Genomic DNA, 13,388 nt, shown 5'->3' with positions numbered 1-13,388 from the left:
ATGTGTTCCAGATTCCTCCATTTTGTTGCAAATGACTGGATTTCGTTGTTTCTTACTGTGGTATAGTATTCTAAAGAGTACATACCCCATAATTTCTTTATCCAGTCTACCGTTGATGGGCATTTAGGTTGGTTCCAGGTCTTGGCTATTGTGAATTGTGCTGCAATAAACATTAGGGTGCAGACTGCTTTTTTGTTTGCCAATTTAATTTCCTTTGGGTAAAACCCAAGGAGTGGGATGGCTGGGTCGAACGGTAGGGTTATATTCAGGTTTCTGAGGAATCTCCAGACTGACTTCCATAGTGGCTTGACCAGTTTGCATTCCCACCAACAGTGGGTTAGTGTCCCTTTTTCCCCACATCCTCGCCAGCATCTGTTGTTGGTAGATTTCTGAATGTGAGCCATTCTGACCGGGGTGAGGTAAAACCTCATTGTGGTTTTGATTTGCATTTCCCTGATTGCTAGTGACCTTGAACATTTTTTCATGTGCCTGTTGGCCATTTGGATTTCCTCTTTTGAAAAATGTCTATTGAGGTCCTTGGCCCATCTCTTAAGTGGGTTGTTTGTTTTGTTTTTGTGGAGTTTCTTGATCTCTTTATAGATTCTGGTTATTAACCCTTTATCTGTTGCATAGTTTGCAAATATTTTTTTCCCATTCTGTCGGTTGTCTCTTCACTCTCCTGACTGTTTCTTTTGCAGTACAGAAACTTCTCAATTTGATGCAATCCCAATAGTTGATTTTGGCTTTGACTGCCTGTGCCTCCCGGGTCTTTTCCAGAAATTCTTTGCCTGTGCCAATATCTTGAAGGGTTTCTCCAATGTTCTCTAATAACTTGATGGTGTCAGGTCGTAGATTTAGGTCTTTAATCCACGTTGAGTGGATTTTTGTGTAAGGTGTAAGGTAGGGGTCTTGCTTCATGCTTCTGCATGTGGAGATCCAGTTTTCCCAGCACCATTTATTGAATAGACTGTCCTTGCTCCAGGAATTGGTTTTAGATCCTTGATCAAATATAAGTTGGCTGTAGATGTTTGGGTTGATTTCTGGTGTTTCAATTCTGTTCCATTGGTCTATCCATCTGTTTCTGTACCAGTACCATACTGTTTTGATTACAACTGCCCTGTAGTATGTCCTGAAATCTGGTATTGTGTTGCTTCCGACTTTGTTTTTGTTGTACAAGATTGCTTTAGCTATTCGAGGTCTCCTGAGTCTTCATATGAATTTCAGCATGGTTTTTTCCAGATCTGAGAAGAAGGTCTTCGGTATCTTGATTGGTATTGCATTAAATCTATAAATTACTTTTGGGAGAATGGACATTTTGATGATATTGATGCTTCCCATCCATGAGCATGGAAGATTTTTCCATTTCTTGGTATCCTCTTCTATTTCTTTCTTTAAGGTTTTGTAATTTTCATCGTAGAGATCCTTAACATCCTTGGTTAAGTTTATTCCAAGGTATTTGATTGTTTGTGTAGCTATTTTGAATGGGATTGATCTTAGAAGTTCTTCCTCAGCCACGGCATTGTCTGTGTATACAAAGGCTGTTGATTTTTGTGCATTGATTTTATACCCTGCTACTTTGCCAAACTCTTCTATGAGTTCCAATAGTCTCTTAGTAGAGTTCTTTGGGTCCTCTAAATAAAGAATCATATCATCTGCAAAGAGGGATAGTTTGATTTCTTCCTTCCCAATTTGTATCCCTTTAATTTCTTTTTCTTACCCAATAGCTCTGGCTAGAACTTCCAGAACTATGTTGAATAGCAGTGGTGAGAGTGGGCATCCCTGTCTGTTACCGGATCTCAGTGGAAGTGCTTCCAACTTTTCCCCATTCAATAGGATGTTGGCTGTGGGTTTTTCATAGATGGCTTTGATTGTATTGAGGAATATTCCTTCCAAACCCAGTTTGCTTAGAGTTTTCATCATGAACGGTTGTTCTATTATATCAAATGCTTTCTCTGCATCTATTGAGATAATCATGTGGTTTTTCTTCTTCCGTCTGTTAATGTGGTGTATCACATTGATTGTTTTGCGCACATTAAATCATCCCTGCATACCAGGGATAAATCCCACTTGGTCTGGGTGGATGATCTTTCTGATGTGTTGTTGCATTCTATTGGCGAGAATTTTATTGAGGATTTTTGCATCTATGTTCATCAGGGATATTGGTCTGTAATTTTCTTTCAATGCTGCATCTTTTTCCGGCTTAGGAATTAAGGTGATGCTGGTTTCATAGAAAGAATTTGGGAGGACTCCCTCTTTTTCGATTGTTCTGAATAGTTTGAGTAGAATTGGAGTCAGTTCTTCTTTAAATGTCTGGTAGAATTCAGCAGTGAATCCATCTGGTCCTGGGCTTTTCTTTGTTGGGAGGGCCTTTATTACTGTTTCAATTTCTGTTTCAGTTATGGATCTATTTAGGTTTTCAATGTCTTCCTGGTTCAATTTAGGTAGGTTGCATGTGTCTAGGAATCTATCCATTTCTGATAGATTTGTTTCCCTGTTTCCTGGCATACAAGTCCTTGTAGTAATTTCTGATGATTCTTTTTATTTCTGTGGTGTCCGTTGTTACGTTTCCTTTTTCATCTCTGATTTTATTGATTTGGTCTTTCTCTTCTTTTTTTTTAGTTAGTTGGGCCAATGGGGCGTCAATTTTGTTTATTTTTTCAAAAAAACAGCCCCTCGTTTGGCTGATTTTTTGTAATGTTTTTTTTTTTTTTTGGATTCAATCCTGTTGTGATTTCTTCTCTGATTTTAATTATTTCTCTTCTCCTACTAGATTTGGGTCTGGTTTGCTGTAGGTTTTCTAGATCCTTGAGATACATTGAAAGCTCATTTATTTGGTGCCTTTCCAATTTCTTGATGTAGGCACCTATTGCTATAAACTTGCCTCTTAACACTGCTTTTGCTGTGTCCCATAAGTTTTGGTATGTTGTGCTCTTATCCTCATTTACATCCAGAAAATTTTTGATTTCTCTTTTAATTTCTTCTATGACCCATTGTTCATTCAGGAGCATGTTGTTCAATCTCCATGTGTTTGTGTATGCTCTAGGGATTCCTGAGTTGCTAATTTCCAACTTCATTCCTTTATGGTCTGAGAAGCTGCATGGTATGATTCTAGTTCTTTTGAATTTGCTAAGACTTGCTTTATGGCCTAGTATGTGGTCAATCCTAGAGAAGGTTCCATGTACTGCTGAGAAGAATGTAAAATCTTTAGCTGTAGGATTGAAAGTTCTGTATAGATCTGTTAGATCTGTTTGGGCTATAGTGTCATTTAAATCTACTGTATCCTTGTTGATCTTCTGTCCTGTTGATCTGTCTATTTCTGAGATGGAGTATTGAAGTCCCCCAGTACTATTGTATTGGGGTCTAAGTCTCCCTTTAAGTCCGTTAAAATCTTTTAGATAAACTGGTGCCCTGTAGTTAGATGCATATACCTTGATAATTGTTATATCTTCTTGTTGTATTGATCCCTTAATCATTATATAGTGTCCCTCTTTGTCTCTCTTAACAGTTTTTGTGGTAAAGTTTATGTTGTCCGATATTAAGATGGCTACACCCGCTCTTTTTTCATTTCTGTTGGCATGGTATATCTTTTTCCATCCTTTCACTTTCAGTCTGTATGGATCTTTGTTGGAAAGATGTGTTTCTTGTAAGCAGCAAATAGATGGGTTTTGTTCCTTAACCCATTCAGCCATTCGGTGTCTTTTAACTGGACTTGTATCTCAAGGATCTAGAACAACTGCAGAAAACCAGACCCAAATCTAGTAGGAGAAGAGAAATAATTAAAATCAGAGAAGAAATCAATAGGATTGAATCCAAAACAACATTACAAAAAATCAGCCAAACGAGGAGCTGGTTTTTTGAAAAAATAAACAAAATTGACACCCCACTGTCCCAACTAACTAAAAAAAGATGACCCAAATGAATACAATCAGAGATGAAAAAGGAAATGTAACAAGAGACACCGCAGAAATAAAAAGAATCATCAGAAATTACTACAAGGACCTGCATGCCAGCGAACAGGGAAGTCTATCAGAAACACATAGATTCCTGGACACATGCAACCTACCTAAATTGAACCAGGAAGACATTGAAAACCTAAAAATCCAATAACTGAGACAGAAATTGGAACAATAATAAAGGCCCTCCCAACAAGAAAAGCCCAGGACCAGATGGATTCACTGCTGAATTCTACCAGACATTTAAAGAAGAACTGACTCCAATTCTACTCAAACTATTCAGAACAATCGAAAAAGAGGGAATCCTCCCAAATTCTTTCTAGGAAGCCAGCATCACCTGAATTCCTAAGCCGGAAAAAGATGCAGCATTGAAAGAAAATTACAGACCAATATCCCTGATGAACATAGATGCAAAAATCCTCAATAAAATTCTCGCCAATAGAATGCAACAACACATCAGAAAGATCATCCACCCAGACCAAGTGGGATTTATCCCTGGTATGCAGGGATGGTTTAATGTGCGCAAAACAATCAATGTGATACACCACATTAACACACTGCAAAAGAAAAACCATATGATTATCTCAATAGATGCAGAGAAAGCATTTGATAAAATACAACACCCTTTCATGATGAAAACTCTAAGCAAACTGGGTATAGAAGGAACATTCATCAATACAATCAAAGCAATTTACGAAAAACCCACAGCCAGCATCCTATTGAATGGGGAAAAGTTGGAAGCACTTCCACTGAGATCCGGTAACAGACAGGGATGCCCACTCTCACCACTGCTATTCAACATAGTTCTGGAAGTTCTAACCAGAGCTATTGGGTAAGAAAAAGAAATTAAAGGGATATAAATTGGGAAGGAAGAAATCAAACTATCCCTCTTTGCAGATGATATGATTCTTTATTTAGGGGATCCAAAGAACTCCACTAAGAGACTATTGGTTCTCATAGAAGAATTTGGCCATGTAGCAGGATATAAAATCAATGCACAAAAACCAACAGCCTTTGTATGCACAGGCAATGCCACAGCTGAGAAAGAACTGCTAAGATCAATCCCGTTCACAATAGCCACAAAAACAATCAAATACCTTGGTATAAACTTAACCAAGGATGTTAAGGATCTCTACGATGAAAATTACAAAACCTTAAAGAAAGAAATAGAAGAGGATACCAAAAAATGGAAAAATCTTCCATGCCCATGGATGGGAAGCATCAATATCATCAAAACGTTCATTCTCCCAAAAGTAATTTATAGATTCAATGCAATACCAATCAAGATACCGAAGACCTTCTTCTCAGATCTGGAAAAAACCATGCTGAAATTCATATGAAGACTCAGGAGACCTTGAATAGCTAAAGCAATCTTGTACAACAAAAACAAAGTCGGAAGCAACACAATACCAGATTTCAGGACATACTACAGGGCAGTTGTTATCAAAACAGCATGGTACTGGTACAGAAACAGATGGATAGACCAATGGAACAGAATTGAAACACCAGAAATCAACCCAAACATCTACAGCCAACTTATATTTGATCAAGGATCTAAAACCAATTCCTGGAGCAAGGACAGTCTATTCAATAAATGGTGCTGGGAAAACTGGATCTCCACATGCAGAAGCATGAAGCAAGACCCCTACCTTACACCTTACACAAAAATCCACTCAACGTGGATTAAAGACCTAAATCTACGACCTGACACCATCAAGTTATTAGAGAACATTGGAGAAACCCTTCAAGATATTGGCACAGGCAAAGAATTTCTGGAAAAGACCCGGGAGGCACAGGCAGTCAAAGCCAAAATTACCATTTGGGATTGCATCAAATTGAGAAGTATCTGTACTGCAAAAGAAACAGTAAGGAAAGTGAAGAGGCAATGGACGGAATGGGAAAATATTTGCAAACTATTCAACAGATAAAGGGTTGATAACCAGAATCTACAAAGAAATCAAGAAACTCCACAACATCAAAACAAACAACCCACTTAAGAGATGGGCCAAGGACCTCAATAGACATTTTTCAAAAGAGGAAATCCAAATGGCCAACAGACACATGAAAAAATATTCAAGATCACAAGCAGTTTCACCTCACCCCGGTTAGAATGGCTCACATACAGAAATCTACCAACAACAGATGCTGGCGAGGATGTGGGGAAAAGGGACACTAACCCACTGTTGGTGAGAATGTAGACTGGTAAAGCCACTATGGAAGTCAGTCTGGAGATTCAGCAGAAACCTGAACATAACCCTACCATTCAACCCAGCCACCCCACTCCTTGGAATTTACCCAAAGGAAATTAAATTGGCAAACAAAAAAGCGGTCTGCACCCTAATGTTTATTGCAGCTCAATTCACAATAGCTAAGACCTGGAATCACCGAAATGCCCATCAATAGTAGACTGGATAAAGAAATTATGGGAAATGCACTCTATAGAATACTATACAGCAATCAAAAATAATGAAATCAGGTCATTTGCAACAAAATGGAGGAATCTGGAAAACACCATGCTGAATGAATTAATCCAGTCCAAAAGGGAAAATATCATATGTTTTCCCTGATCAGTGACAACGAACTTAGCACCAAAGGGAAAACTTGTTGAAGTGAAATGGACACAATGAAAAACAGTGACTTGATCAGCCCTTGTCATCACTGTTGCTGTACAATTTAATACTTTATCCCTTTTAGTACATTTTGTTCTAGTACTATTGGGTTGAACTCTGTAATTAACACACAATTATTCTTAGGTGTTTAAATTTTAACTGAAAAGTGATCCCTGTTAAATATGAGTGGGAATAAGAGAGGGAGGAGATGTACATTTTGAAACATGCTCATTTGAACTTGCCCCAAATGGTGGAGTTAGAAATCTGCCAGAGGATTCCAATTCAATCCCATCAAGATTGCATGTACCAATGCCATCTCACTAGTCCAAGTGATCAATTTCAGTTCACAACTGATCACACCGATAGGTCCAAGAATCACAGGGATCACAAAAACAAGATTAGTGTCTGCTAATACTAACTGACAGAATCAAAAAGGGAGAGAACAATCCAACATGGGAAGCGGGATACACAGCAGACTCATAAAATGGCAGATGTCCTAAATGGCACTCTGGCCTCAGAATCAGCCCTTAAGGCAGTCAGATCTGGCTGAAGACCCCATGAGAGTATTTTAGGCATGGAAAGCCAAGACACTCTGGGGTAAGAAAAAAAAAGAAGACCTAAGTGGAAGATCTCTGCGAGTGAGATCCCAGTGGAAGGAACGGGGCCATCAAAGAAGGAGGTACCTTTCTCTGAAGGGAGGAGAGAACTTCCACTTTGACTATGACCCTGTGGGAATAAGATCGAAGTTGGCGAACTCAAAAGGCTTCCATAGCCTCAGTAACTCATGACTAGAGCCTAGGCAGATTATTGATGCCATAAACAAGAGTGCCAAATTGTTAAGTCAAAAACAGGAGTCACTGTGTCCTTACTCCTCATGTGGGATCTGTCCTTAAGGTGTTGTCCTACGTGAAGTAATGCTATAACTAGTACTGAAACAGTATTTTACACTTTGTGTTTCTGTGCAGGTGCAAACTGATGAAATATTTACTCAATATATACTAAATTGATCTTCTGTATATAAAGATAATTGAAAATGAATCTTGATGTGAATGGAATGGGAGAGGGAGCTGGAGATGGGAGAGGTGCGAGTGGGAGGGAAGTTATGGGGGGAAGCCATTGTAATCCATAAACTGTACTTTGGAAATTTATATTTACTAAATAAAAGTTTAAAAAAATAGAAAGAAAGAAAAGAATATATTTGCAACTTAAAAAAAAAACAGCAAAAAAACCACCAATCAGGTTATGAAATTGCCAAAGGAACGCAACAGACAGTTCCCCATAGATATACAGATGGCCAACAAATATAGGAAAAAATGCTCAACATCACAAGCTATCAGGGAAATGCAAGTCCAAACCACAATGGGATATCAGCTCACACGTATATACTGGCTAAAACCGAAAGGACAGAGAGTCACAATGAGGAGGAGGAGGTGGGAAAAGTGGAACACTTACACACTGGTGGTAAAAATTTAAATTAGTGCAACTACTGTGGAAAACGATATAAAGATTTCTTAAGAAAATAAAAACAGACTTGTCATATGATGGAACAATTCCTCTACTGATATAACCCAAAATACATGAACGTATTGTATCAGAGATACGTTCACCACAATATTTATTGCAGTATGCTTCACGGCAGGGAAAACAAGAAATTGTCAAGGACTTCAAACATCATCAGTTGAATTGATAAGAATAATTCTCTATCTCTCTGTACACAGACACACACACACACACACACACACAATGAAACAAACTTACAAATTCCTCTTTCCACAGACTTTTTCATTGACCCTCATGATGCTCTCTGCAATATCTTAAATAACTAGAACAAATGTGGGCACATAGCAGACACTCCTTTGAAAGCCAAGAAAAATATATTTACCAAGAGAAACTCCTCTTCCACAAGCCACAAACTTCATTCATAGGCTAAAACATGTTCTCCCTGTTCCCAAGACCCCTATCAACCCAGTTTTCTTTCAGATAACATCTTCTCCATCTCTTGGTAGTCTGCACACTTTGGTCAAATTTCCTGATTAACTCAGCACCCATTCCCCAGTCCCTCCTGAAAGTTCCCTCTGCCCGCCTCCTGATATCCCTTCCCTCACTTTTCGTAAGGTTTCTCCCCAGGGCCTATCCTGGACCTCACACTCTGATACTCCACTAGTTCTTACAAGCAGACCTATTACAGCTCTTCCCTATTACAACTCTCCTCAAAGTTGCCTGCCTTCCTCCCCACAATCCTTCCATTTTCCTTTTTCTATCATAGGATGGTGACATACAGACACAAACTGTTTTCAGCTCCCAAAACCTTGCACGCCCCAGGTTCTTCCATGGCATCTAACCCTCCACTCCCACTGCATGAAGTACTTGCAATCCCATCGTCCTTAGCCTGAAAATCTAAAACCCAAACAACTATTACCACATCTCTCCAAACCAGACTCTTATGTTTTTCCTCTGATTAAACATTTGACAGTTTTCCTCCCAGATTCCCCTCCCACTGCCTGGACAACCATTCTTCCCTTCTTAGCATGTTCTTTGCCCCACAATTCTTGGCAAAGCCCCAGGGAAATCATTCGCCAATATCTTATTCAACTCTGTCTCTGTGGTTCCTCTATTCTAGGAACACTAGACCCCGACATTTCTGTCTCCACATGTATATAGGACTCCCACCACTTGACCTTCCTTCACAAAGTCTGGAAGTCCACTTTGCTGTCAGCCTGGCAGCCCAACCCCAGGGCACAGGGTTCCCTTCCCTTCCCTTCTCTCCTCCTTGGGCCCAAGGGCTGCCATCAGCAGGACACAGCCACATGTACTACTAACCAGTTGCTCCTGTCCAGGGTGAAGGCACAGCTGGGTTTTACAAGAAAGCAGAGCAGTCCCCAGAAATGGAAGATTACCCAGCAGCTGAACTTCCGTGTCAACTCTGTGTCCAATTTCATATCCATGAAAATGTCTACAATAAAGTTACAAAACATTAAGAAATGGAAGACGACACACAAAAATGGAAAAATCTTCCACGTTGACTCATTGGCAAAATCAACATAATGCAAATATCCATTCTACCATAAGCAATTTACAGACACAATGGGATCCCAAGCAAAGGTCAAATAGCATTTTGCCCAGATGGAGAGAAAACAATGCTAAAATTCATATGAAAACACAGAACATCTGACTAGAGAAGGCAACCTTAAACAACATTGACAAAACTTGAAGCATCACAATAACAGATTGCAAGACACAGCACAGGACAGTTACAATCAAAACAGCATGCTATAGGCAAAAAAAAAAAAAATGACAACAATGGAACAGAAAAGAAACACCTGAAATAACGCACACATCTACAACTAATCTATCTTTCAAGAAGGAGCTAAAGATCAATCCCAGGTTCAAAGGACCGTTTCTTTATAAAAAGATCCTGAGAAAACTAGACCTCTACATGCAGAAGTATGAAAGAAGACCCATACTTTCCACCTTATACAAAAAGCAACTAAAACACGTCAAGGAACAAAATCTAAACCTCAATATCATCATATTATTAGAGAACATTGGGGAATACTGGAAAACATTGGCTTAAAGAAAGATTTCTGGGACAAAATGCCAGTAGCACAATAAAAGCTGAAACAAACAAATGTGATTCCATCAAGCTGAGAAGCTTCTGCACTACAAAAGGAACACTCAGAAAAGTAAAGAGGCAACCAAAAGGATGGGAGAAACTATTTGCTAACTATGAAACTGATAAAAGATTAATATCCAGGCCAGCGCTGCCGCTCAATAGGCTAATCCTCCACCTGCAGCACTAGCACTCTGGGTTCTAGTCCCGGTCAGGGCGCCAGATTCTGTCCCTCTTGCTCCTTTTACAGTTCAGCCCTCTGCTGTGGCCAGGAGTGCAATGGAGGATGGCCCAAGTCCTTGAGCCCTGCACCCAAATGGGAGACCAGGAGAAGCACCTGGCTCCTGGCTTTGGAGCAGCGTGGTGTGCTAGCCGCAGCAGCCAATTGGGGATGAACCAATGGAAAAAGGAAGACCTTTCTCTCTGTTTCCCTCTCTCTCACTCTCTAACTCTGCCTGTCAAAAAATAAAGATTAATATCCAGAATCTAAAAAGAGCAAAGTCAAGAGGCTTTGAATAAGAGAAAATAATCTGCCAACTATAAAACTTATAAAAGATTAATAGCCACAATCTACAAAGAGTTCAAGGAACTCAACAACAACAAAACAAAAATTCCATTTAAAAATAGGCAAAGGACTTGAACAGGCATGTTTCAAGAGAGCAACTTCATATGGCCAACAGACACATGAAAAAAGGCTCAGGATTGCTAACCATCAGGTTTCACCACACCACAGTCAGAATGGCTCTCATACTAAAATCAACAAATGATAAATGCTGCTGAGGATCTGACACTATGCTACCCTAATACACTGTTGGTAGAAATGTAACCTGGGGAAGCCATTGCCTAAGACAGTATGGGGATACCTCAGAAAGCTGAAAATAAATCTTCCATATGACTCAGCAATCCTTCTCCTGGTGATTTACTCCTAGGAAATGAAATCAGCAGATCTGAAAGGGTTATCTGTACCTCCAGGTTTACTGCAGCTCAGTTCACAATAGCTGAGATACGGAATCAAACCTGATGTCCATGAACTGATGACAGGAAGTCGAGAGTCTCCAGAAGAACAAGATTGCCTGGCAGCTGAGGTTCAGTGTCCACTCTGCGTTAGTTTCACATCTGAGTCCTTCTTAGCGGGGGAGGTGAGGCAGACAGCCGCATCATGGCTTCTTCACACCTGAGCCCCTGCCCAGCCCCCGCTGCCTCTGAACCAGTGGATTTGCAGGGAAAACACTGCTGGGAAGCACCGGGATCCCCCATCCTTTGAGGCAGGCCCTGGGCATCTCTCTGTCCAAAAACTTAAACACAACAAGTCCATCCTGCACTCTACAAGCCTACTGAACCACTACTGCCAATGCCAGCCAACAACGACACTGCCTTGGATATAGCCTACTTCTCCCCTAGGCCTAACACCCATCCCTTCCTCCCAGAAACACAGCGTCAGCAGAACAGGCCGCACTGCCTTGAAGAACCAGGGGCCACAGCCTGAGCCCCAGCCTGACATGCCTTTCCTGTGCTCACCATGATCAGGAGCACTCCAAGGGCATCGTTGCTCCCAATCCAGCCCACCAGAACCTCAGGGCAGTGTGGAGCTCTCTACACCTCCCGGGCTAACACCCAGCCTCTCCCACATGGCGCACAGCTCTGCCAAACTGCCCATGGTCACGGCTACTGAACGGCAGATACCTGCCCAGCATCCTTGGCCTGGTCGGTGCCAGGGTTGCTGCCCGGAGTCAGACAAACAAGTGCACAATGTGTTATGCCCCTGACAGGGAGGTAGGGTAGGGACTATCACTGTGTACCTAAATTGTATTTATGAAATGCATGGAATTTGGATCTCTTAACTAAAAAACAGTATCTTACAAGAACACCTGAACTGTCTTCTCTTGGTCGTTTCCTAGCCCCTCCCCTATGTCAAAATTGTAGGTGACACAGTTGCTCATCACTTTGTCCCTGAGAACAGGCTGCCTTGTTTGAAATCCTAACTCAGAACATTTCATCCCACAACTTGCAGAATACATATTCTTCTCATCAGTCCCTGGAACTTTCTCTAGGACACAACATATGATAGGATATAAAGCAAGCCTAGAAAACTCAATAACTGAAATCAGTTCATGCATCTTCTATGATCAAAATGAAAGGAAACAGGAAATCAACAACTTAGGAAACTCCAGAACATATGCAAACACGTGGAGTCCGAGCAACATGCTCCTGAATGAATGGTTGGTCTTAGGAGAAATCAAAATGAAAATCCAGAAATTTCTGGAAATGATTAAAGATAACAGTACAACATAGCAAAACGTATGGGACACAGCAAATGCAATGTTAACAGGAAACTTTATAACAACTTGTGCCTACAACAAGATATTGGAAAGGAATCAAATAAATGAGCTTTTCAATGCATCACAAAATCTAGAAAAACAACGTATCAAACTCCAAATTAGTAGGATGACAGAAATCATGGAAATTTGAGAAGAAATGAACAAAGCTGAAGAAAAACATTATAAAAGATCATTGAGGCCAGCGCCGTGTCTCAATAGGCTAATCCTCCACTTGCGGCGCTGCCACACCGGATTCTAGTTCTGGTCGGGGTGCCAGATTCTGTCCCGGTTGCACCTCTTCCTGTCCAGCTCTTTCCTGTGGCCCGGGAGTGCAGTGTAGGATGGCCCAAGTGCTTGGGCCCTACATCCGCATGGGTGATCTGGAGGAAGCACCTGGCTCCTGGCTTCAGATCGGCGCAGTGCACCAGCCAGAGCGGCCATTTAGAGAATGAGCAACAAAAAGGAAGACCTTTCTGTCTCTCTCTCTGTCTAAATCTGCCTGTCTAAAAAAATAAAAAGATCACTGATATGAAAATCTGGTTAAAAACTATTTTTTAGAAAATTGCTGAAAATCTCCAAAACAACAACAACAACAAAACAGGAATAAGACCCCAATCAGTAAAATCAGAAATGAAAAACAAACTGTAATAATAGAAACCCAATAATAAAAACAACTATCTGGAATTCCTACAATGTATTGTTTGCCAATGAATTGGAAATTCTTGGGAAATCTCCCTCACTCCATAAATCTGCCTTTCAATTAAATACATATTTAAAAAACATAATTATTTCAATAGATGAAAACAGCTGGAAAATATGCAAGAACCTTTCAGAAAGAAAACCTCAGGGAATCTGACAACAGAAAGAACATTCTTCTACACAATCAAGGCAATTTATG

General features: G+C 40.4%; 1 protein-coding gene across 2 annotated transcripts in view; it reads right to left on the bottom strand.

Moving 5' to 3' along the window:
- The window catches only part of LOC127489004 (uncharacterized), a 115,342-nt gene that overhangs the window by 73,691 nt on the left and 28,263 nt on the right, over positions 1 to 13,388 (bottom strand). Inside the window, exon 4 of one of the 2 annotated variants that reach the window (XR_016226103.1) lies at positions 9,383 to 9,515. The exons of the other annotated variant lie outside the window; for it this stretch is intronic. The gene's annotated coding sequence lies outside the window, so the exon portion shown is untranslated. Of the gene's footprint in view, positions 1 to 9,382; positions 9,516 to 13,388 lie in introns of those variants that run through there. 2 annotated transcript variants of the gene reach the window in all.

This window comes from Oryctolagus cuniculus, chromosome 19, assembly GCF_051225735.1.
Source record: "Oryctolagus cuniculus isolate XC-2025 breed Fujian yellow rabbit chromosome 19, ASM5122573v1, whole genome shotgun sequence".
In the NCBI taxonomy this organism is placed as follows: Eukaryota; Metazoa; Chordata; class Mammalia; order Lagomorpha; family Leporidae; genus Oryctolagus; species Oryctolagus cuniculus.
The sequence above is the reverse complement of the archived record's forward strand: the minus strand, read 5'-3'. Positions and strand labels throughout refer to the sequence as shown.